The sequence below is a fragment of the Lactuca sativa genome, chromosome 8 (genome assembly GCF_002870075.4).
Source record: "Lactuca sativa cultivar Salinas chromosome 8, Lsat_Salinas_v11, whole genome shotgun sequence".
Classification (NCBI taxonomy): domain Eukaryota; kingdom Viridiplantae; phylum Streptophyta; class Magnoliopsida; order Asterales; family Asteraceae; genus Lactuca; species Lactuca sativa.
Window position 1 is genome coordinate 306259625 of NC_056630.2, and position 23418 is coordinate 306283042.

The 23418-nt window shown below is 38.1% G+C and overlaps 1 pseudogene; it reads right to left on the minus strand.

Moving 5' to 3' along the window:
* Nucleotides 1-21227: 21227 nt before the first annotated feature.
* LOC111910827 (GDSL esterase/lipase At1g58430-like) lies at nucleotides 21228-23055 on the minus strand (annotated as a pseudogene).
* Between the last annotated feature and the right edge of the window lie 363 nt (nucleotides 23056-23418).

Here is a 23418-nt window from a genome sequence, read left to right on the forward strand (position 1 = left end):
ACGAAAAGTCTGTTCGCCTGAATCTGCTGTCTGGCGAAACCCTTGTAGTTTATGGCGACAAACCCGACACGAACCTTCGTATAATCTCGACCATTCATGCTTAGAAATTCTTACGAAAGGAATGTCGAGCATTCCTTGCTCATGTGGTCAATATGAGCCATGAAACGAAGGACATTCAGAACATTCCAGTAGTACGCGACTTAGCCGACGTCTTTCCAGAAGAACTCCCAGGATTATCTCCGCAACATCAAGTCGAGTTCCGGATCGACTTAGTTCCAGGGGCTACCCCCGTAGCCAAATCTCCCTATCGTCTAGCACCTACAGAGATGCAAGAACTGTCCTGTCAACTTAACGAACTGCTCATCAAGGGCTTTATAAGACCAAGCTTCTCACCCTGGGGAGCCCCAGTCTTGCTCATCAAGAAGAAAGACGGATCATTTCATATGTGCATCGACTACAGGGAGCTCAACAAGCTGACCGTCAAAAATTTTTATCCGTTGCCTCGTATCGACGATTTATTTGACCAACTTCAAGGGGCGAACTTCTTTTCGAAAATTGACTTGAGATCTGGATATCACCAACTACGAGTGCTTGGGGAGGATGTTCTGAAGACAGCCTTCCGAACTCGTTATGGGCACTACAAATTCGTGGTGATGCCGTTCGGATTAACAAACGCGCCCGCTGTATTCATGGACTTAATGAATAGGGTGTGTCGTCGTTACATGGATCGGTTCGTCATCGTCTTCATCGATGACATACTTATCTACTCTCGTAGTAAGGAGGAGCATAGTCAACATCTGCGTCAAGTCCTAGAAACATTACGTTCGGAGAAGCTCTACGCGAAGTTCTTGAAATGCGAATTTTGGATTCGACGAGTTGAATTCTTAGGGCATGTGGTTAGCAAAGAGGGAATACACGTGGACCCTTCCAAAATCAAATCCATTGAGAACTGGTCAGCACCGAAGACGCCTACAAAAATTCATCAATTTCTAGGCCTCGCTGGCTACTATCGCAGGTTCATTCAGAACTTCTCCCACGTTGCGAAACCTCTTACAACACTGACCCAGAAGGGCGTGGCCTTTGACTGGGAAGAGAAGCAAGAAAGAGCGTTTCAAACGCTCAAACGAGCCTTGTGCATCGCACCAATACTATCCCTCCCCGAAGGAAGGGAAGACTTCGTTTTCTATTGCGATGCATCAAATCAAGGGCTCGGATGTGTTCTGATGTAGCGAGGTAAGGTCATCGCCTATGGCTTGAGACAACTCAAGACACATGAGGTCAATTACATGACTCACGATCTTGAACTGGGAGCAGTTGTGTTTGCTCTGAAGATCTGGAGACATTACCTGTAAGGTACAAAAAGCACTATCTTTACAGACCAAAAAAGCTTACAACACATATTCGACCAGAAGGAGCTTAACATGAGACAACGACAGTGGGTCGAGCTACTTAGTGATTACGAATGCGAAATTAGTTATCATCCGGGTAAAGCAAATGTAGTAGCTGATGCCCTAATTCGGAAAGAATATTCTGGTCGTAGAGTCAAATCATTGACTGTGACTATCCATTCACACTTGTCCACACAAATTAAGGCGGCTCAGCTCGACGCTTTGAAACCTGAAAACGTGGCGGGTGAATCCCTGAGAGGGATGGATAAGAACTTGGATGTTAAGGGTGGCAGAGCTTATTATTTCATGGACCGGATCTAGACCCCGAAACTCGGTGGTTTCAGAGACTTGGTCATGAACGAGGCGCACAACACTTGTTATTCCGTGCACCCGGGTTCAAATAAGATGTATCTGGATCTTAAAAAGTTATACTGGTGGCCTAACATGAAAGCAGAGATTGCTACCTTCGTGAGTAAATGCCTTACTTGCGCAAAGGTCAAGGTCGAATACCAGAAACCTTCCGGTCTACTACAACAGCCTGAGATACCGGAATGGAAGTGGGAGTGGATCACTATGAAATTCATAACCAAGTTGCTCAAGACAACGGGTGGACTTGATACCATATGCGTCATCGTCAACAGATTGACCAAGTCCACACACTTCCTGCCTATCAAGGAAACAGACAGGATGGAGAAACTTACAAGAACTTACATTAGAGAGATTGTACGACTGCACGGTGTTCCCTTATCCATTATCTCGGACAGAGATAGTAGATTCACTTCGAGGTTCTGGAAGTCGTTACAAAGATCCTTAGGAACTAGGCTGGACACGAGTACAGCCTACCATCCACAGACCGACCGGCAAAGTGAGAGAACTATCCAAACCTTGGAAGATATGTTGCGAGCCTATGTGATCGACTTTGGGAAAGCATGGGATACTCATTTACTCCTGGTCGAATTTTCCTACAACAATAGTTATCATACAAGCATAAAGGCTACTCCATTCGAGGCCCTCTATGGCCGAAAGTGTAGATCCGCTATGTGCTGGGCTGAGGTTGGTGATACCCTGTTAGCTAAAGGACGAGTTCTTGACAGCACTCTCACTGGTACGGAGATCATACGGGAAACGACAGAGAAGATCGTTCAGATTCGTGAACGATTGAAATCCTCTAGAGACCGACAGAAAAGCTACGCTGATAAGCGAAGGAAACCGTTGGAATTCCAGGTGGGCAACCGCGTTCTATTGAAGGTCTCACCCTGGAAGGGCTTGATACGCTTCAGAAAGTGTGGAAAGCTAAATCCAAGGTACATAGGGCCTTTCGAGATTCTCGCAAGAATCGGCCCTGTAGCTTACAAACTTAACTTGCCACACGAACTCAGTAACGTACATTCTACCTTCCACGTCTCAAACTTGAAAAAGTGTCTGTCCGACGAGACTCTTGTTATCCCACTCAACGAGATCGATATCAATGAGAGCCTCAACTTCGTGGAAGAACCAGTAGAGATCATGGACTGAGAGGTCAAGAAAACGAAGCAAAGCTTTATCCCGATAGTGAAGGTTCGCTGGAACGCCAAGCGAGGACCGAAATTCACTTGGGAGCGAGAGGATCAGATGAAACTGAAATATCCTCGTATTTTTACTTAGTTATTTGTAACTACTTATTTGCTTAAACTTTTGATACTGTGACAACCTGAAATTTCTATCTTGTACGACATTTCCATTCAATAGAAGTCAGAACAGTTTCTGGAAACTTTCAAGCTTTCTGGAATAAGTTTGAGTATTTTAGGATTAACAACTTAGGAGATATTAGGAGAGAGGATGCCCTAGGGTTTATTGTGCAACAATAAAGTCCCGACACATCAAAAGTTTAGAGTTTACGGCCTAAACAAGGAGTTTACAGCCGTAAACCTTAAAGGAAAGTGGTATAAAGGTGACACTTAGTTTTTTTTTTTTTTCCAACTTTCAAGATCCAAATCTCAAACTCTCAAAAGTATGATCCAAAGAATTCTTCAAGATCTTCATCTAGTAAGTGTTTCTAGCCCTTTCAAGTTAGCATATCACTTAATCTAGTGATTTAACAAACCTCTTATCTCAAACCTTCCGAAGTACCCAAGAGAAGGGTACCACACACTGTTGACCGAACCCTCTTAGTCATATGGAAACCAAAGTGAAAGACACTGCAAGATACTCCAGAAGACAATGACCATCCGCAGCATACTTCGTAGATTCCCCAGAAAGACCCTTCGCACCTCGCACATTAGGTTCGTGAAACCAGATGATAGAACTCGTGAGACTAACCACTATAACCAGGTATATGCATAAAGGTGGTATATAGTTAAGATCAAAAAGATTTAAGATGTGTGCTTCCTCCCTACTCCCTGTTCCTCGTTGGGTTGTGGGTCTAGGGTGGAGTCGCACAACTGAACATCCTGCCGACCTCAATTATATACGGCCTGCATACGCTAAGTATTAGTGGTTAAGCCAAGTATGAGCTCTACCACGAACCTCATAGTAAATCCCTTCATACTATTCCATAAAATAGGAGCTGGAGACAAGAGAACCACTACGGGTTGAGCTACTATAATGACCACAAATCTGAAATTTGTGGTCATACCGGTTAAGCCCACATAGTAGCTAACACCCTTAGTTAGTAAAGGGATTGAAGTTCCGAGTAATGGAACCTATACTCACCAGATTTGACCTAGAGCGAGAAAACTCAGAACCTTCCGAAGAGTAGTTGCAGTAGATGCCCGCATTACTCAGGCACTTCGTCCACCCTGTTACAGACAAGTAGTGCCTATAACCCTTCAACCCTCTCGTATGGAGGAAATCGTCGTCGCCCTGTAGACGATAAACTTCATTCTCCAAAGTAAACACTAGAATACCGAGAACCACAGGATAACCTCCGCAACCAAGAATACTTGATCAAAGTGCGAAAGTAGTTGTGTTAAGCATCATAACCCAGATCCCGAAGAGATTATAGATTTAACACCAACCTTGGGGTTAGTCGAGGGGTTATGCAGGAGCATGCGCTTTTCGCACTAGCATAAACCAAAGTCTTAGAGATTCATTGGACTATTAGGTGTTCCACGAATACTATCTCATGCAGAAATAGTAGAACCACCTCCTGAAATAGTCCAACACCCGTTTGGTGAAACCCTATCTCCCTGACCCTGACGGGTTCCGTTAAGGATATCTCAAGATTCATTAGTGCAGGTTCATTTTGCACAAGATTGAGGTAGCCACTCTACAGCAAATAGATACCTGTAGATATGCAACCCCTTCGATGATCTAGAAAGTCTCTAACAACCAATTGACAGGAAACGTGAAACCAATAACCAACCTGAAGGACTACACTCCCAGTATGAGAGAACGTTGGGAACTTCGGAATGGCGATCACGCCAGTGATGATCTTGCCATAGAAGTACACTATGTCCTAAGTACTGAAAAGCTCTACCCTTGCGAGAGCTTAGGACCATCTGAGAATCCTCACGGAGATTTGGTCCAACCCTCGTCAGACCACTACTACTTTCGGATATTCCACAAGCTTCACACCCCGATCGATCCACTTCTTAGACTTGATATGTGTTTACCCGACTTCACTCTTTGTATCCCACTCATCCAGATAGAAATCGTTGAGAACCCTAACCTCGTAGATACACCAGTCGGAATCCACTAACTACACGAGACGGAATCCGCATCCCGTAGGTGAAGGTTTGTTGGAACGACAAACACATGCCAAAGTTCACTTGGGAGTGCGAGGACAAACCAAATAGGAAGTACCCTTCTGCCTCTATCATTCATACCTATTACCTTGCCTAGATCTGAATTTCGGGACGAAATTCCCTCTAACGGGGGGATGATGTGACAACCTAAAGTTTATTCCGTTACATTACCCCGTTATCGTGAACGGAATATTCCACTGTATAAAAGTTCCGTTAATTTGAGGTCGTAAAATAAATAAATGTTTTATTTATTATATTTTTTCGTCGTTATAGTCGTAATAAAGTAAATAAAAACACATAATATACATTTCCATTTAATTGGAAAAAGTTAGTTTTTATTATTACGACCACTAAATCGGGTGCGACCAAAAGCCCCGTATAACGGCAGTATTGGGTAGATTTCCGCTGAGCTTCAACTCCAACCCCTATATAATCGTCCGTTTCGAGCCCCAAACGAGTACGTAAACTATCCTAACTTGTTGTATAGCCTATCTAGCATGCAAATTCGTGTCTAAATCATAAAATAGGGACATAATGATGTGTTTACGGCCCAAGAACACTCTTGGACCGTAAACACCATTTATTGGGGTTTTTAAGCCCCAAAACCCCTCCAAATTGCCCTAAGGCTTAGAGATGATTTTTAGGCTTGCATATTCGGACTTAGAACACCTTGAAACGATTTTTTGAAGAATAAACATGACTTTACTGCCCAAGAACATGCTTGGGCGGTAAACTCCTCTTCATGGGGAGTAAACTCAAGATTTTGTGCTAGAAATGCTCCAAACACCCCCCCTACGGCCTTGGAAAAATACCTTGAAGCAATACCAACATTGTAGAAGCCTTAAACTTCAGTAAAAATAGGGGAGTAGGAGTTCACGACCATGAACTCCCATAGGGGTGGTTCCTGGGTCGTAAACTCCCATTTAATGCCCAAATGGTTCCCAAAGTCCTTCATTCAACTTGGAAAAATACATAGGATTTATTCTCTATCACTTAAGCACTTAAAACACCCAAGGAACATGTCCCTAGGATTTTACGGCCATAACCTCCCTTGGTTAGGGCAGTAAAGGCCAAATTTGTCCATATAGGTGCTTTAAACCCATTCACACATTTGGTAATTGAGTCTAGCAAAGTTCCACAATTGATATGAGGCCTTTAAGCATCCTAGAACACCCTCACCATGAGTTTACGGCCGTAAACTCATGGGGAGTGTCCCAGGGCTGTGAACTCTATGTATAGAGTTTACTCTTGAAGAGTAAACTCCATTCCTAAGCCATCCAAGCCCTTAGTTGTTACCCGGGACACCCTAAACGCTTAACCAATTGTTTTTCGCTCTTTAGGATGCGTACACTTGTTTAATTGATATTATATATACTAATTGTATGTAAACATATGTTATCATATGTTAATAGGTCACTAAGTGTGTCCAAGTCTTTACTTGACACCGAGCACCCAACCGGCGCCTTCGTCGGATCCACTTACACCAGGTGAGTTCATACCCCTGAATGAACCTTTTAAATGTTTTTATACGTTTTATAGGGGGGAATACAAGTTAAACATGCCAGTTATCATATCAATCATATGTGATTGATAACCCGCATCCACAAGGATTTTCCACACTGTAAACTGTTTTATCGAGTAGGATGACTATAAATGGTTTTCTAAAATGTTTTCACTTGTTCAAAACTCTTACTTATACTGTTTATTTAAAGTTTCATTTCAACTGATTTATGAAAGGTTTCCAAAGAAACAAATACCAAGTTGTGATTTTCCTAAGTATAAAGGTTTTTCCAAGGTTTTAAATCAAAGTTCTCTTTCATGTCGGATACTTTTACTCTTACTTGTTAGATACCGCTGCTTCGCTTTTACTTAGTTTAAACTCCTACTTGATAACGTTTCCACTTCGTGATACACTTATACCTGCTAGACGCTTATACTTGTTCACACTCTTACTTAGTGATACGTTTCTACTTCACTTATACTTGATATCACTTCTACTTCACTTATACTTGGTATCGCTTCTACTTCACTTATACTCCATACCCTCCTACTTCACTTGTTGTCGCTTCTACTTTGTGATACACTTACATTTGGCACGCTTATACTTCACGATTCGGTTATTCCACACTGCACACTTATAGTTCACAATATGAATCCACTTGTTACACACTCAAGCGTAGTTAGATGTATGTCTGTGCTTGTTTGGATGCATATAAGTAATGATTGAAGGACTTAGGAAGGCTTGTCCGCCCTATTTCCTTTTCTTCGTTGAGATGTGGTCTGGTGGGATCGGATGGCCGTCCGAAGGTCGTTTGATTCATTAGTTATATGTTATGTATATGAGCATAGACATATAGGTTTACTCTAGTCAGTCTAGTTATGAGTCTCTACCTCTAGTTCAGCACTTACATATGAAACCCACTACCCACTAATTGGGATGCATCTTCGGGATACGACCTTCTCCGTCGTCTAGTTGATAACCAGAGTCTCCTGTAGGGAGAGCGGACATTGTGTGTATAGATCTATAAGAGATTGACACCCCCGTACCTTGACTGCTAGCTACAGTCCACGGCCCACCAAGCCAAGGGGTGACAAATGTCATATTTTATAGACGCTTGTAGGGCGTCAGGTACTCTAGTGTCGGTTAGTATGGTTACGAGTATCCCAGGTTACCTTATAATTCATGGCCTTAAGGTAATGGTATTTCACCAGCAATTTACACTGTATGCTGGAAACCCATTCACAGAGTCACACTGTTTTTGACCTTGCAAGTTGTATCTTTCATTTGATACTATCTGCGGTCTGTATTCTCTGTTTTTGACCCTGCAAGTTGTATCTTTCATTTGATACTATCTGCGGTCTGTATTCTCTGTTTTAGACCTTACCATTTGTATCTTTCATGTACCGTCTGTGGTCTGTGTCTCCTTTTGTTACACTGAGTCAGGCGTGTCGTTCTTTCGATACTCTCTTGGAGTCTATGATTCCTTTGCCTTAGTCAGCAGTCCTCACTGCTGAGGCATATGTTATTTCCCTGATTTCTCTTGCTTTCTTTAATAATCAAATTCTGTATTTTGATAATGATAGCGATTAAGGGAAAACTAGTTTTTACCACATAACTTCGTCCAGTCTTGGTAGAAGAATGCTTTTATTAAAGAAAATGTAGGATTTTCTTGAAAAGACACTAATGTAATGGATATACTGAAACTACCACTTTTATTAAGTTATTTGGATAAAATGCCACTAAATACTTATGAACTCACCAGCATTTATAAAAATGTTGATACTTGCTTTTCAAATAACTTGTATTCTCAGGTCAGCATTTAGAGAGGTACATCCCCGGAGCTGTTGATGAAGATAGCTTAGTACCATGCTGTACTTATTATATTTACTTGTATTACCTTGATGTATTGTAATGTAAACTATGTAAAACTATTACTATTAATGCAATGGTTGTTGTACTTTGATTACGATAATGCATGTGTTGTGATACTTGACATGACGTCATCCACCCTAGAACGTTTCTGTCGTTCCGGTTCTGGGGTGTGACATAGACCCTTCAAGATCCTCATTAGGAATCGATTCCGTAGCCCTCTCCGAGCTATCTGCAGAACTCAGCAGCAACCATCTGGTATTCCACATCCTTGTTCGTAAGGAGTTTCGACCTGACGAAACCCTAGAAATCCCTTGATGAGATCGAAACCAACGGAAGTCCGAACCTTCATGGATGAATCAATTGAGATCATGGATTGATAGGTTGACCGTTTGAAACAAAGCCGCATCCCGACAGTGAGGGTTCGCTGGAATGTAAAGTAGGGACCCGATTCCACTTAGGAGCGTGAAGACCCGAAGCAGTAGATTCATCCTCATATCTCTTTTCACTTCGCGATCTGTGTTCAAATCTTTGAATTTCAGGACGAAATTCCCTCTAATGGGGGGATAATGTAACAACTTGAAATTCGTATCACTGCCGGTAACCCTTTTCGTAACTCATTTCGATAATCCAATCGCTACTTTCAATTTCGTTTCCAATTCCGTCATTTAATTAAGTCATTAACGTGTATTTTTTATTATGACTTAATGAGTGTCCTAATACCTTTAGAACTCATTCTAACACCTCATATTAGTGATTGGAACATTTCTATAATCAACCATATCGAATTACGGAAACTTAATCGGGTGCGACCAAAAGCCCCGTTTAATGCCGGTATCGGGTAGAATTCCACCGTGTCCAGGTTTTGGGACCTATTAAAACATGTTCAAGCTTTCATTTGAAGCTTTTGCTTCTTCTCTCTACTCTCTCTCTAACCTCTCTCATCCAAGATTAAGGTCTAAAAACATAGAATTAAGGCTCCAAATCATAGAGGTAACTTCCCTAACTTGTTATTCAACCTCTTAGGCCTTCAAATCTGTGTTTAAAATGTGATTTTGGACCTAGAACATGTGTTTACGGCCAAGGAGCATGCTTGGGCAATTTAACCCCTCCAAACCAACATTGGGATTTTGATACGACCTTATGGCTTACAAATCCGGACTTAGAACACCCTAAACATGAATTTTGAGGAGCAAATAAGAGTTTACGGCCAAGGAATATGCTTGGGCCGTAAACTCTTGATACATGGGGAGTAAACTCATCTTCTAGTGTTAAAAAGCCATATAACTTCACCAATAGCCTTGAAATAAATCCTAGAATCATCTAAAAATAGTTTGGGGACCTTAAACATGTCAAACACCCTCCAATTAGGTGTTTACGGCCATGATACCCCAATAATATGTTCCAGGGCCGTAAAATCCTAAAGATAAGTCATTTGGTGCCCTAAATTCATACCAAGGCTTGTAAAAATTATAGGAATCACATATGATTAAGCTAAGACCATTAAATCATCAATCTAAGGGGGATAAGAGTTTACGGCCGTAAACTCCTTGTTTAGGGCCGTAAAATCCCTTTTGTAGTGTTATTGGTGATTTAATTCGTTCCAAAGCCTTAGATAAATTCATCTCAATTATCCCTGAAGTGTTATTGACCATTTTAGCACCATAAAACACCCAAACATGAGTTCACGGCCGTGAAATCATGTGGGTATGGTATAAGAGGCCGAAAACTCCATAAGGAGTTTACTCTTGAAGAGTAAACTCAATTCTCAAGTCCCACGCATCAATACACGTCCGTAGATGTCACCCGGGTCACTCTAAACACTCGTTTTGAAGTGTTTTCGCTCATTGGAGTGTAATATCATATCTAATTAGAGTTTATAAATCTAATTAGATATATTTGTATACCAGTTCGTATTACTTAGGAACCTCGCTCATATTCAAGCCTTGATTCGATGTTTAGCATCCTAGTCGTCACATTCCGCGTCCGGTGAGTTCATACCCCTACCCTTTTTTCAATGGTTTTTAAACGTTTTCAGGGGGGAATACATGAAAAAGTACAAGAATATCTTGTACTTACATTCATTATTTCATTTAAATGATTTCATATTCGCACACTTTTAAGAATTGAAAACCTACTAACATACTTTTTAACTTGCAGAGTTGTTTGTTCAAACGATTTCAATTCTTATTATATATTGTATGTTTTACAATTGATTGTTCACTCTTATATTGATAGAGATCATAAAACATTGTAATGTCTGTAATAAAACACCATAGGCTCGAGTGTAAAGGAAAGACACCATTAGAAAACATGAAACATTTGTAATGCCCTTAATAAAACACCTAGGCTCGAGTGTAAAGGACAAGCACCATTAGAACTTAGTTAGTCATAGATACTACTTCCCTTAGGCACGAGAAGTAATGATTAATCTTAAAGATTGGAGAAACATCTTCTGTAACACTTCCTTGGCACGAGAGAGTGGAGTACTAACCCTATAACTAGAATCTCCAGGAGGGAGAACGTGACTTGAGTGTATAGATCTATACGGGACTGACAATCCCGCACCTGGCTGCTAGCTACAGCCGAACCGAAAGGTTCAAGGGTGACAAAAGTCATAAAAAGGATAGTGGCCCTGGCCCGAGTCATATCTAGTCTGAAGTATGGTTAAGGACTCGCAATCAAGATTATGAACACTTCACACTTAATTATTAGTTTTATGTACATAATAAAACTAATGTACATTTAAGGATAGTCAGACTTTCAGGAGACTTTGCACACACATTCAGGAAAATATGGGATTTTCCTGGGGATAACATTGAACATAATCAAAATCGGTATCAGTTCACACACACACACACACTTGTAGGAAAATATAGGATTTTCCTGGGTAACAGTAACACGTAACCAGAAAAGTGTAACAAGTTAGATAACTAAACTTTTCAATTCACAAGAACAATCATGTTTTTAGTGTACATCTTTTACATTACATCTTGGATTTGGTAACCAACTTTTAAGAAAATATGAGATTTTCTTGGATAACCACTTTTTCAAGAAACCAAAGGAACTCATACATTTTTAGAAAAACTAACCGCTTATGAACTCACCAGCTTTATGCTGATTTTCAAACTGCTTGTATTCTCAGGTTCGCATTACACAGGTACCCGACGATCTCTTTTGGCGAAGACAGAGTGCGTAGAAGACTCGTCTCATTTTGTTCATATATACTATGTATCACACTTGTACAATTTACTTTTGAAACAAATGTAAAATTTTATATATGTAATGTAATGGTTTTTTACTTTGCTTACTATGCGCATTGGATTTGATACTCAACATGGAGTCCGCCCTGGAAATGTTTCCGCCTTCGGTTTTCAGGGTGTGACACAATTGTCACTCCTCTAATGGCTTACAAACACCAACTAGCAAGAGGATGATTTAGGAGAGAGGGGATCAAATCGGCCAGGGTTTCTTCTCTAAGCACAAGTGCCGATTTCCCTTGACCCTTGGGGTCTATTTATACTTGTAAGGCTCCTAGGGTTTCACCCTTAAACCCTAATTGGATAACTTAGGCCGTGAGCAATCCAATACCCTAATAGATAACCCCTTGGATGAATTCTAAGCTTATCCTAAGCCCTAGAAATTGTCCACTATTATCCTTAAGGGATTTATAGCCCAAAGTCTTACTGTCATACAATTGACAGTTTATACCCCTTTATTTAATTAATCTCTCTAGGTCACCAAATTAATTCCTAATTAATTTATGACTTATATTAATCAAATAACAATATTATTATTCCTTATATTATTCTCATAATATATTAATAATATTTCTTCTCTCATAATAAATCATCCTGTCAAGTTGTTATGGTGAAGGCAACCCAAAAGGACCATGCACAAACGGGTCAAATACTTGCCTAATATAGTTGCAGCCTTAGACACTATTCCAACATAATCTTCTATGAACTCCAATAACAAATTGTTGGATGTTTACATGTTACCGTTAAAGCTTCCGAGTGGATTTTATCAGCATAGAACAACGGCAGATAAATGATAATTAATTGATATTCATAAATGAATTGTATATATATATATATATATATATATATATATATATATATATATATATATATATATATTCATATATGAATAAGTAATGCAAACCATTACATGTGAGCAAGTAATATTATCTTTTACTTATACATATATGAATAAGTAATGTAAAGCACTACATGTGAACAAGTATCTTTTACTTATTCATATATTAATATGTGCTATTCAGTTATGAATAATTAATCTAATTAAAAATTTAATATAAACATTATAATAACTTACCACCAAGAAAGCTGAAGGTCCAAGAAAGTAGTTGGTATCTGAGTATGGTATATATGAGTTTTTTGTTCTGAAAAGACAATCCAAAACATAGTTGCACCAGTCTATGTTGCTGATATCTTTTTTCTTGACATATAACTCAAAGGGAATAGGTTTCATCTTCCCATTGATGTTAACTCACAAAATTGTTGGATATAGTGTCTAAGTCCATAACTTTATTTGGTATGTACTTGACCCGACTCGACATGGTCCATTTGGGTTACATGGCATTGCAATACTTGGATAGACAAAATGAGAGAAAGTATACTTGTGATTATTAATATATTATAAGTTCTAATATATTAATAATAGTATTATATAATTAGTATTGATCAAGTATTAATCTAGTATTAATTTGGTGATCAAAGTGATACTAATTAGATACATAGGGTTGATTATGACAAACATCAATTCTTTTATGGTGGATTAATGATCCATGGTTTATGGGTTTGGTTATTACCATATGGAGCTCCGTGGATAGTCCATGGGAGTTACAAACCCATGGGTCATGAGAAATGGAGAGTCATGACAATTAAGAGTATTCATGTGAAAACCCTAATTAGGACAACACTATAAAAGGAACCCTTTGGCTAGCAAAATCGGCTACCTAGGGTTCTTGTGAGGGCATAACCAATTTTTGAGTGTAGAAGTATTCTCTCAAGTTATTCCAAGTTTTGTGGTGTTGTGTGAAGCATTTGAGGCACAACATTTGGGGTGCTAGGCTCACAAAGTATTGAAGGAATCCAAGCAACAACAAGGTATGTATTTCTACTAGTTTTTATGTTTTATATATTCCCGATGCCATGCTAGTTAGGAAATAACCTTGAAAAAGAAATTTGCATGTATATAGAGAAAACATAGATTTAAGGTTATTAGGGTTGCATGTACACTTAGGAAGTGTTAGAATGCTCAAAACCGATTAGTGGTATTAGAGACTAGGATTGTTTTCTGTATACTTGATGCAAACTGCTTGAAAAAGTCAAAAATCTGCTCTCTGTTGACTGGACTCGCCAAGTTCATGGGGAGGACTCGCTGATTCCATGAACAGATTCATCCTACTCGCCGAGTAGGTTCATGCACTCGACGAGTACGTGCGCGCTGGGCAGTTTTTCGACTTTTGTTGTTGGAAATGGATTAAAATCATTATCCCAAACTGTTTTGGGCTTGTAAAATCTGTTTTTTTAAAGTGGTAATGATTATGTTAACCCATTTCACATGACTTTTATCAATTATTAATTATTATATGTGTTAATATGATTTCTTGAAATTGCTTGTGATGAATATGTGTTATTATGAGTTTTCTTAAAAGATCATAGAAGTTATGTGTAACCTTCATGTGTGTTTAATTCTTGATCTTAATGGCAATGATGGAGTCCATAACTTGTCCTCAAGTTATGGATAACCAAAAGTCACTTCTTTAAATTGTGATTAAAGAACAAAGAGGTTTCATAAAATGAAGAGTGTTCATTTTTATAAACCATTAAAACTCATAAGTTACAAATTGAAGAGCCTTGGAATAGTTTCAATTCTTGCACTCAAGTTTTGGAATTTGTAAAGTCCTACACATTAATACTTTAATTCCAAATTAAACCTTAGATTTTTAAAAGTTTAAAAATCAACACTTATACTATTATCATAATTTTATTATATAGATATGTATATGAATATGTCATTGTTACGGTTAGTAGGCCTCATTCACGAAGCCGGTCTATGAGGGGGGTATAAGGTTGTTGCCTATAAAATGGTGACTTAATGGGTGTCCACTCTCACCTACCGCTACCTTGATCGGTGGAGGGTCGTTAGCTGAACGGGTAGGATATGACTTTAAATTCTCATTAAAAGTATAATGAATTATAAAGTAACTATACATTATCAATTCCCAATCTTAGTTACTTTCGAAAAATGTGAAATAGGTTCTAGCCCATAAATTTACACTTTGTACCTTACCAAGTCGTTAGTGGAGCATGTGTGGTTAACTGGCACACTAACAAGGACTAGTAAGTGTGGAAAAGGGTAACTTGACTTTATTATAGATCGATGGAGCGTGTGTGGTTAACCGGCACATCAATTAGGTAATATGGTTAAGGGTACCAAGTCAATTTGTATGGTTATTCACACCTTGTTTGTGATCCTCGACATCACAGTCACAAACTTGAGAGGGCACAATCGAGATTCAAACATGCCATTGAAAAGTTCAATGTATCTCAAAAGATCTAGGAATTTCAAAACCAATTAAACCTAATAATAAAATATTTCGTTCTTATGGTGTAAATTGGTAAATCATCATTTACCTACCTTCAAATATTTTATAGTGGGGATTACAACATACCTCTTCCAACTATAAATAGTTTGTTGGATCCTAGCCTTAATATTTCATTTGGGTGACTTATAAAGGACTCTTAATCTAATGAAACTTGTCTTCCTTTTATTTAGGATGTCTTCCAATAACGCTGTTGGCTCAAACCCTACAGGCTCCTTTTCCCTAATGAACTTGTGTGGTAAGGTCATCTTTGATGGATCCAACTTCAATGAGTGGATCGGAAACATTAGAATGATTACCCACTATGAGGACAAGGAGTATGTCCTCGACAGGAGCTTAAGGTTGTTAACGAAGCCACTGCTACCCCATAAGAGTTTGTAGAGTTCATTGCACATGAGAAGGATGCTACTAAGGTATCCTGCATCATGATGGCCACAATGACTCCGGAGCTCCAAAAGTCTTATGAAGATTTCTACCCCTATGAGATGCACCTGGATCTGATGGAAAGGTATCATCAGAGCGCACGCCAAGAGAGGTATGAAATCATCTTCTCAATGATAACCGCAAGGATGAAGGATGGTGAACCCATCACCGGTCACTTGCAAAAGATGCAAAGGTTCGTTGATCGGTTGCTAAAGCTCAATGTTGACTTCCCTAAGGAAATGGCGATTGACATCATTCTCCATTCCTTACCTCCAAGTTATGATCAGTTTCATATGACTTATCATATGAACAAGGAGGAAGTCAAGCTTAGCAAACTTCAAGGACTCTTAAGGACAGCTGAAAATGGCCTTAAGGGTAAAGCGGTTGCTACTTCTACTCCTTCAGCAGCCCCTGTTCTTACAATTGGGCAGGGGAAGGGTAAGAAGAGGAAAACCCCTTCAAAGGGTACCAAGGGTAAGCCCTTTGATGGTTCCTCTTCAAGTGGGACAAAGAAAGGTCCCATTGCCGCTTCTTCAAACCCAAGGGAAGCATAATGCTTCTTTTTCCAGGAAAAGGGGCACTGGAAGCGAAGTTGCCCCAAATATCTACAAGATGTAAAGGATGGGAAGATTAAACCGACCCATGCATGTATTTATACAATATTGTCTAATAACTCATCTAATGCTAATTCTTAGGTGCTTGATACAGGTTGTTGTATTCACATTTGTACTGATTTGTAGGGCCTAAGACGAAGTGAGCAAGTGGAGCACGGGAAGATAAACTTAGTCATGGGCAACAGGAAAGCATCACTTGTCACCAAGATAGGAGTTTATTCTTTATTGCTTAATAATGGGTTAATGTTAGATTTGAATAAATGTTGTTACTCGCCGGAAATGGCGAGAAATATTATTTCTTTTCATGGCTTGTACAAACAAGGTTTTACATTTGCATTTGATAATAATAATGGTGCTATTAATGTTTCTCATAATGATGTATTTTACTTTAAAGCATTACCTTGTGATGGTGTATATGAAGCTTTGAATGTTGTAGAAAATTTAGGAAATAATGTGTTGTATATTGATTCTTCAGATAGCTTGGATAAAGCATCCTTGTGGCATTGTCGTCTTGGACATGTTAACAAGAAACGTGTAGGCCAACTCCAAAAGGATGGAGTCTTGGAATCGTTTGACCTTAAGTCAGATGATAGTTGCGAATCTTGTTTGCTTGGAAAAATGACCAAGTACCTATGAAGGGTGATGTAGTCTTGGAATCATTTGACCTTAAGTCAGATGATAGTTGCGAATCTTGTTTGCTTGGAAAAATGACAAAGTCACCCTTCACAGGTACTTGTGATAGGGTGAAGGTTTGTTGGACCTTGGACACACGGATGTGTGTGGGCCCTTCAGAGTGGCTACAAGGGATGCTAATCGCTATTATGTGACTTTTACTGATGATTACAGTAGATATGGATATATTTACTTAATCAAGCATAGGTCAGAAACCTTTGAAAAATTCAAAGAGATTAAGCAGGAAGTTGAGAATCAATTGGGCAGGAACATCAAGATGCTCCGATCTGATTGTGGAGGAGAGTATCTTAGCATTAAGTTCGTTGACTATCTTAAGGAATGTGGGATTGTCTCACAATTGAAACCTCCTGGGACACCACAGCTGAATGGTGTGGCTGAGTGGCGCAATCGAACCTTGTTGGATATGGTTCGTTCCATGATGAGTCGAGCTTCGTTACCAATCTCTTTCTGGGGGTATGCCTTAGAGACTACCGCCCATATCCTTAATCTAGTCCCTACTAAAAAGTTTGCCAAAACACCTGACGAGATTTGGACTGGGAAAGTGCCCAATTTGGACCATATCAAGATTTGGGGTCGTGAAGCTTTTGTGAGGCGTGAGACTCATGACAAGCTTGAACCCCAAAGAGAGAGGTGTATTTTCATCGGGTACCCACAGAGATCCTTTGGTTACCTCTTCTATTGACCCAGTGATAATGTGGTCTTTGTAGCAAGAAGAGGAATCTTTCGTGAGAGAGAATTTATAAGACAAGGGGACAGTGGGAGGCAAATTTATCTTGAAGAGCTTCAATAGTCAAGTGATGATGTAACCTCAAATACTGTCAGCCAACCTGAGGAGGAAACTCCAGTTGAGCTGATAGATGAGTCTGTACCTCCAAGACGTTCCACTAGGATGAGTGTCACACCCCGAACCAGACGACGGAAACGTCCGAGGGCTCGTGTGACTTTAATTGAATATCATCACAATGAATATACATGAATCATAACATAAACGTCACCACGCATCACTATATTACAATTGGAATTGTTCACATCAAGTACATTGTTTTAACATTACACATTCATAACATAAATAGTTTGAGTATTTTTAACAACATAACATCTATCATTACTTCATAATACTCTTCCGCTTACTTGTTACCTGAGAATACAAGTTATTTTGGAAAAACGTCAACATATGAAATGTTGGTGAGTTGATAAGAAATGATTTGATAAAATGGTTTGTGCAGTTTTGTAAAAACCTAGAAAATCCGATATTTTCTAAAAAGTCTTTTGTTTATCAAAGCGTGAGATCCATAAGTTGATGCATGAATGATTTAAAAAAAACATATATATATATATATATATATATATATATATATATATATATATATATATATATATATATATATATATATATATATATATATATATATATATACTAGCCGTTTACCCGCGCCAAGCGACGGGTACGAATATTTTATTTCGGAAATTATTCTACTCGAAAACATGTATGATTCGGCAATTAGTTTCTATTCGGCGGACAATAATTACTTTCAATTAAACGATTATTTTGTTTTAGGAAACATGTCATATTAAAAATAAGACTTAACGTAATGGGAAGTATCAACAAACATTATTTTCAATTAGCGATTTTGGAACAATAGGACCAAACATTAATGTTAATTTGAAATGTTATTATTATTATTATTTTTTTATAAATTTGACAGTTTTTTAATTGTCATCGTACAATTAGTGAGATGGAAAACGGGCAACAAATTGTGCCGCTAAGTCTTTTTGAATGGTAAAACTAATTCTTTTAAAGACTACATCCTAAGATCTAGGGGACATAACATTACTATGCATGATTCGTTGTACTCTTTTAAGAAGCTCTACCGCATCCGGTGCGACGAAACTAAACGTATCAAATGCAAATGGTATGAGCACGTGTTGATTTTCCAGGCACAATCTCTCATGTTTGGTGACTTTGCATGTGGCTGCTTTTAAAGCAGTATGTCCCGTTGTGAAACCCCCAACCCTCAGGCCCACGAGAGGGGATACCCCTGTAAGATCCAAACATGCGTGTTTCCCTCCGACCCATCCAAAAATCAAAATGTTAGCCGATCTGAGGGTTACCTTCCTTCTGTCGGGTCAGTCAAGAATTTAACATGTGTCTCTTTCTTAGCGGAAATCCCGACACGCTTAAATATATCAAACGAGACATCCCTAACCATATCATACCTGTATTTAAACCTCGACACGCTTAATTCAACGATTTCTTTAATGTATACGGAACCAAAATGAAACATGTTGATTGGGACTTAATTGACATAAGTATCTTTTCGGGATAAAAAATTAAAGTGTGTTTTTGGTTTGGCTTACAAAAAGTAAAATATGTTACGTGGTAAAAATTATGCTAATCAATTTAAATATTTTTTAAAATTCAAGTATGTTTTAGGTTTAGCATTTATAGTTTAGGGTAAGGTGTTGTTTAGTGTTTGAGAATTGTGAATTTGGGTTTAAAAGGTACTTTAAAGGGTTTATTAGGAGGTAGTGTGCCGAACCTTACGGTCTCTCATTTTATAAAAAAAAAACCACATTTCGGATAAAAAAACGTAATGATTTTCAGGCTAATTGAATTGGATTTTTGGACTTTTTTCAGTTTGGTTAAAGAAAGTTCGTTCAATTTTTTGGTTCGTTTATAGCTGGTGTTATTTTTGTCATGGATGTTAATCAAAATTTTCTTCTACATATTATTCTAGTTTGATTAACTTTGTATTTTAGATTTGACGAATATTTCATAAATATTTAAGATTTGTTTATTAACTTGGTAATTTGAATTGTTATTATTAGTTAGTATACCATAAAATTGTTGAATTAGTTAAGAAACACATTTAACAAAGATAACTCATAGTTTTACTAAAAGATTTGTTTCGGGCCAGGTTCAAACCATAGCATCTTTCTTTCATAAAATTGAACATGGATCATTTTTGTTAACCTATGTTTTTTTTGGTTTTACTCTCAATAGCATTGTATTTAGATCTATTAACCCTTAAATAGCAATACAATTTATTGATTATTACCGAATCCCATTGTCTTGTGATTTTTAGTCCATGCATAAATTTACGTGAATTTCTGCCCTCGGAAAATTTTACACAATTTCCTTTTTAATAACTTTTTTGAAAATAAACATAGTATTGTACCTTTGAAATGGTCACATTAGGGCATTCTACTTTAAATTATCTATAAAAATATGTTGTTATTTCCCAAAATGATTAAAATGTACATTGCTAACTTCTAATACACATACCATTTTCTGAAAAAAAAAAAAAAAAGAACTAAGTGGGAAATATGAAAATAATATCTTTTACATCGTATTCCTTTAAATCTGTTGTAGATGCTATAATTAAGAAATTATTGAAAGTAATTTGCCATTTCTTGCATTTAGCCTTAATAAAAACATTTTTCTAATAACCAAAATAAAACAAAGTTAAGAGACAAAAGAGAAATATGTAAAAAGAATTATTATTATTATTGTTGTTCATAAATTAGCAAAAGCTTCATAATTATGGGAAAAACTCTTCTGCACCTTCCATGGACTTCAACCAACTTCTAAACTATGATAAGTTTTTTTAACGCTTCTTGAGCCTTCACTGCAAACATTTTCTGAAAATATAAAATGTGTTAATGTCATACAAAAAGGTAAAGGTATTTCTTATTCAACAACTCTTGGCAAAATGTTCATACAAACTTCCCCAGGCATATATCATTTTATCCATACATCAGTTATTAATGGAAAGTATGTGCAAATTTTCTTGGAAAAAACATTCAATATAGGCCAATAAACTTTGAAAATAATTACTAACATCAATGTAAAATTACCAATTTACCCTTAACTCTAAGAAACTGGTTAAGTGACTATCTGATTTTACCCATATTTACCTCTCCAGCAGCGTCAACATTATATAATGCAAAACCCATTGCTTCTTTGTTTTGAATTCTTTCTAATGTTAGGGCACGAAGCATGTCTTCAAATTCACCTCTTTGTGTATTAGTTAGTGTTCGTTCAGTAGGGTGATAGACCTTGGCTTTTCAAAAGCTTCAATTAGTTCCATAAGTTCAACGGGTGGAAACATCTAAACAAAATGTAACATTATAGAAACAATTGGAATTTGGTGAAAAATACATAGAATTTATCATACAAAATATATCAAAGATTAGTAGATTAGTATTACCTCAAGAAGTAAATGCAACATAACATGTCATGTAACCACAAATGATAAGAAAAAAGAAGTAAACCTCTTGTGTTGGCAATCGAAACTCATCAGGTTGTTCTTTGATGTTAAGTTGTAGTTCATCTTGCCCTTCTTGTTGTATTCTCTTATTTGCTGCATCTATAGATGTAGATTATGTCTGAGGATCATGATCATCAGAATCAGAATTGGAATCCAATTCCGCATCTGAATTTGACCCCTTAACTGTAATCAAATAAAACCAACCCAAAAAGAAAACTAAGAACACTGGGATGGATATATAACAACTTCAAATTGCTTAGTATATATGATTTGAACAATGGAACATAACATATTAAAGTGAAAAATTGTTTTTTTTTTTCAAAATTCAAGAATGTCTTGTGTTGTTTGTTGTTTACTTAACTTACTTAGTGTAATTATTTTTAAATTTTAAGAATTTAGGAAGTTGTGTGTATCTAAGTTCAATGTCCAACTGAAGGTGAGTTTATTTTTCTGACCTAGTGGAAGAACAGACTGGCAAAATGAGAACAAATTACTGAAAGAATCTGGCACTAATCACTGCTACAGAGTGTAGAAATAATACAACACAAATTTTGGTAAATGGTAATGGTACCTGATATATCTTTCCAGTGGTTATGTTGTTATCTCTAGGAAGCCTCACGTCTAAGAAGCGTTCATAGTTACCCAAATCTAGGTCGACCTATCAAAATATCATATGGAAAGAGATTAATATCATCATCATAATCAATATTTTTAAAGCTAGTGAGAGCAAGTAGCACCTCTCCACCATCGTCAAGAACAAAAACCTCCCCGTGTTCAAAGGGAGACATTGTACCAGCATCTGTTCAAGTATGGATCTGCAATCAAAAGGTATAACTAAACCAATTAAATTCACACACCAACTCGACCTGTAAGCCACTCAAAAAACAAAAGTAGGAGGTATGTGGTGTGGTGTGGTGTGTATATAAAATTAGCAAACAAACAAGAATGCAATTTGATTAAACACATATGAATAAATATTAATGGGAATTAAAATTAATTCCACAAATATACCATTTTTCGTGGATTTCGGATCATCTCCGTCATCGGAGTGTAGATATCTGTGTACATAATCCGGCTTTCTTTCAGAGAAGATTGAATCTGCGGCAGCGCTTTCATGAACTTCAGATTGTAGACTCGAGCATCGGTGTCCTGGTCCGTCAAACATGTTCTCGAGAATCTGGATAACATTTGAATCGGTAAACACCTCATCGGAGGTAGCCCTGAAACCACCATTGTTCGACGTCCGATCTTGTACAACTCCTATCAACCATAACCACAAAATCAAACAAACTGTTTAAATAAAGACATAGAGAGAGAGAGGGGGAGAGAGAGAGAGAGAGAGTTACATTGACGAAATTCTGAAGCTTCTTCAATATATAATCATGGTAATCGTCCATTGAGAAATTGTCTCTTCTAGAAGGCAGATTGTAGTAGCTAATCGTGAAATCATTTGTTCCAGCACTAATTGACACTAACGCCCCCTCAACTTTGATCCCCACAACTTTCTTCAATATCTTTATATACTCCTTAAAGTAATACAACTACTTCGTCACAGGAATCACCTGTGAAATCTGAGCCGTCATGTCATCGTAGCCCAATCCGGTGGAAGCGAAGTTCACTTCGGTGCGGATATCAAAATCGGAGATATTAAGCTCCAGGAACGGAGGAACGGTTTGTTTTATTCCCAGCAGAGACGCCTAAAAGTTCGACACCAGTTTTCCATTTGAAAACCGACCGGTGGGGATTTTTCCAGGAAAGTCTTCCCCGTATGGGGGATGGTCGGCTTTCAATGGGGTATTTATGTAATTGTTGTTGCCAGAATCTGCAGTGGAGTCGCCAAAAATGAGGACGACAGAGAATAGATGGGTTATGTTCTGACTAGAAAGGGCAGTGGAGACTTTGAGAAGTAAGGCGAAGATGAACACGGCGAAAGCCATAGAATTAGTGATGGAGGGGACACTCTAGGGTTAGGGCTTGCAGTTAATAATGTCCGATGGTGGCAGCGAGATAGAGTTACGGTTTCTAGGTAGAAGCGGGGTTGCAGACGACGACTGAAGGTAACGACAACGTCGTCAGGGTGGCGATAGCGCTGACTATAGGAGGGTGGTGGTAATGAAAGCCTATTAGAGATTGAAGAAAGTGAGGAGGTAGACGGAATATTTTTGGAAGAAGCTTTTGGAAAAAACGATGGCTGATAGTGTCTAGAGGGTATTAGGGTTTTCCATGAGAAGCTACGACCATACGTTACAATGATAGGTGCGTGTATATGTATACATTGTAAGCTTAATAGATTGTACATGGTG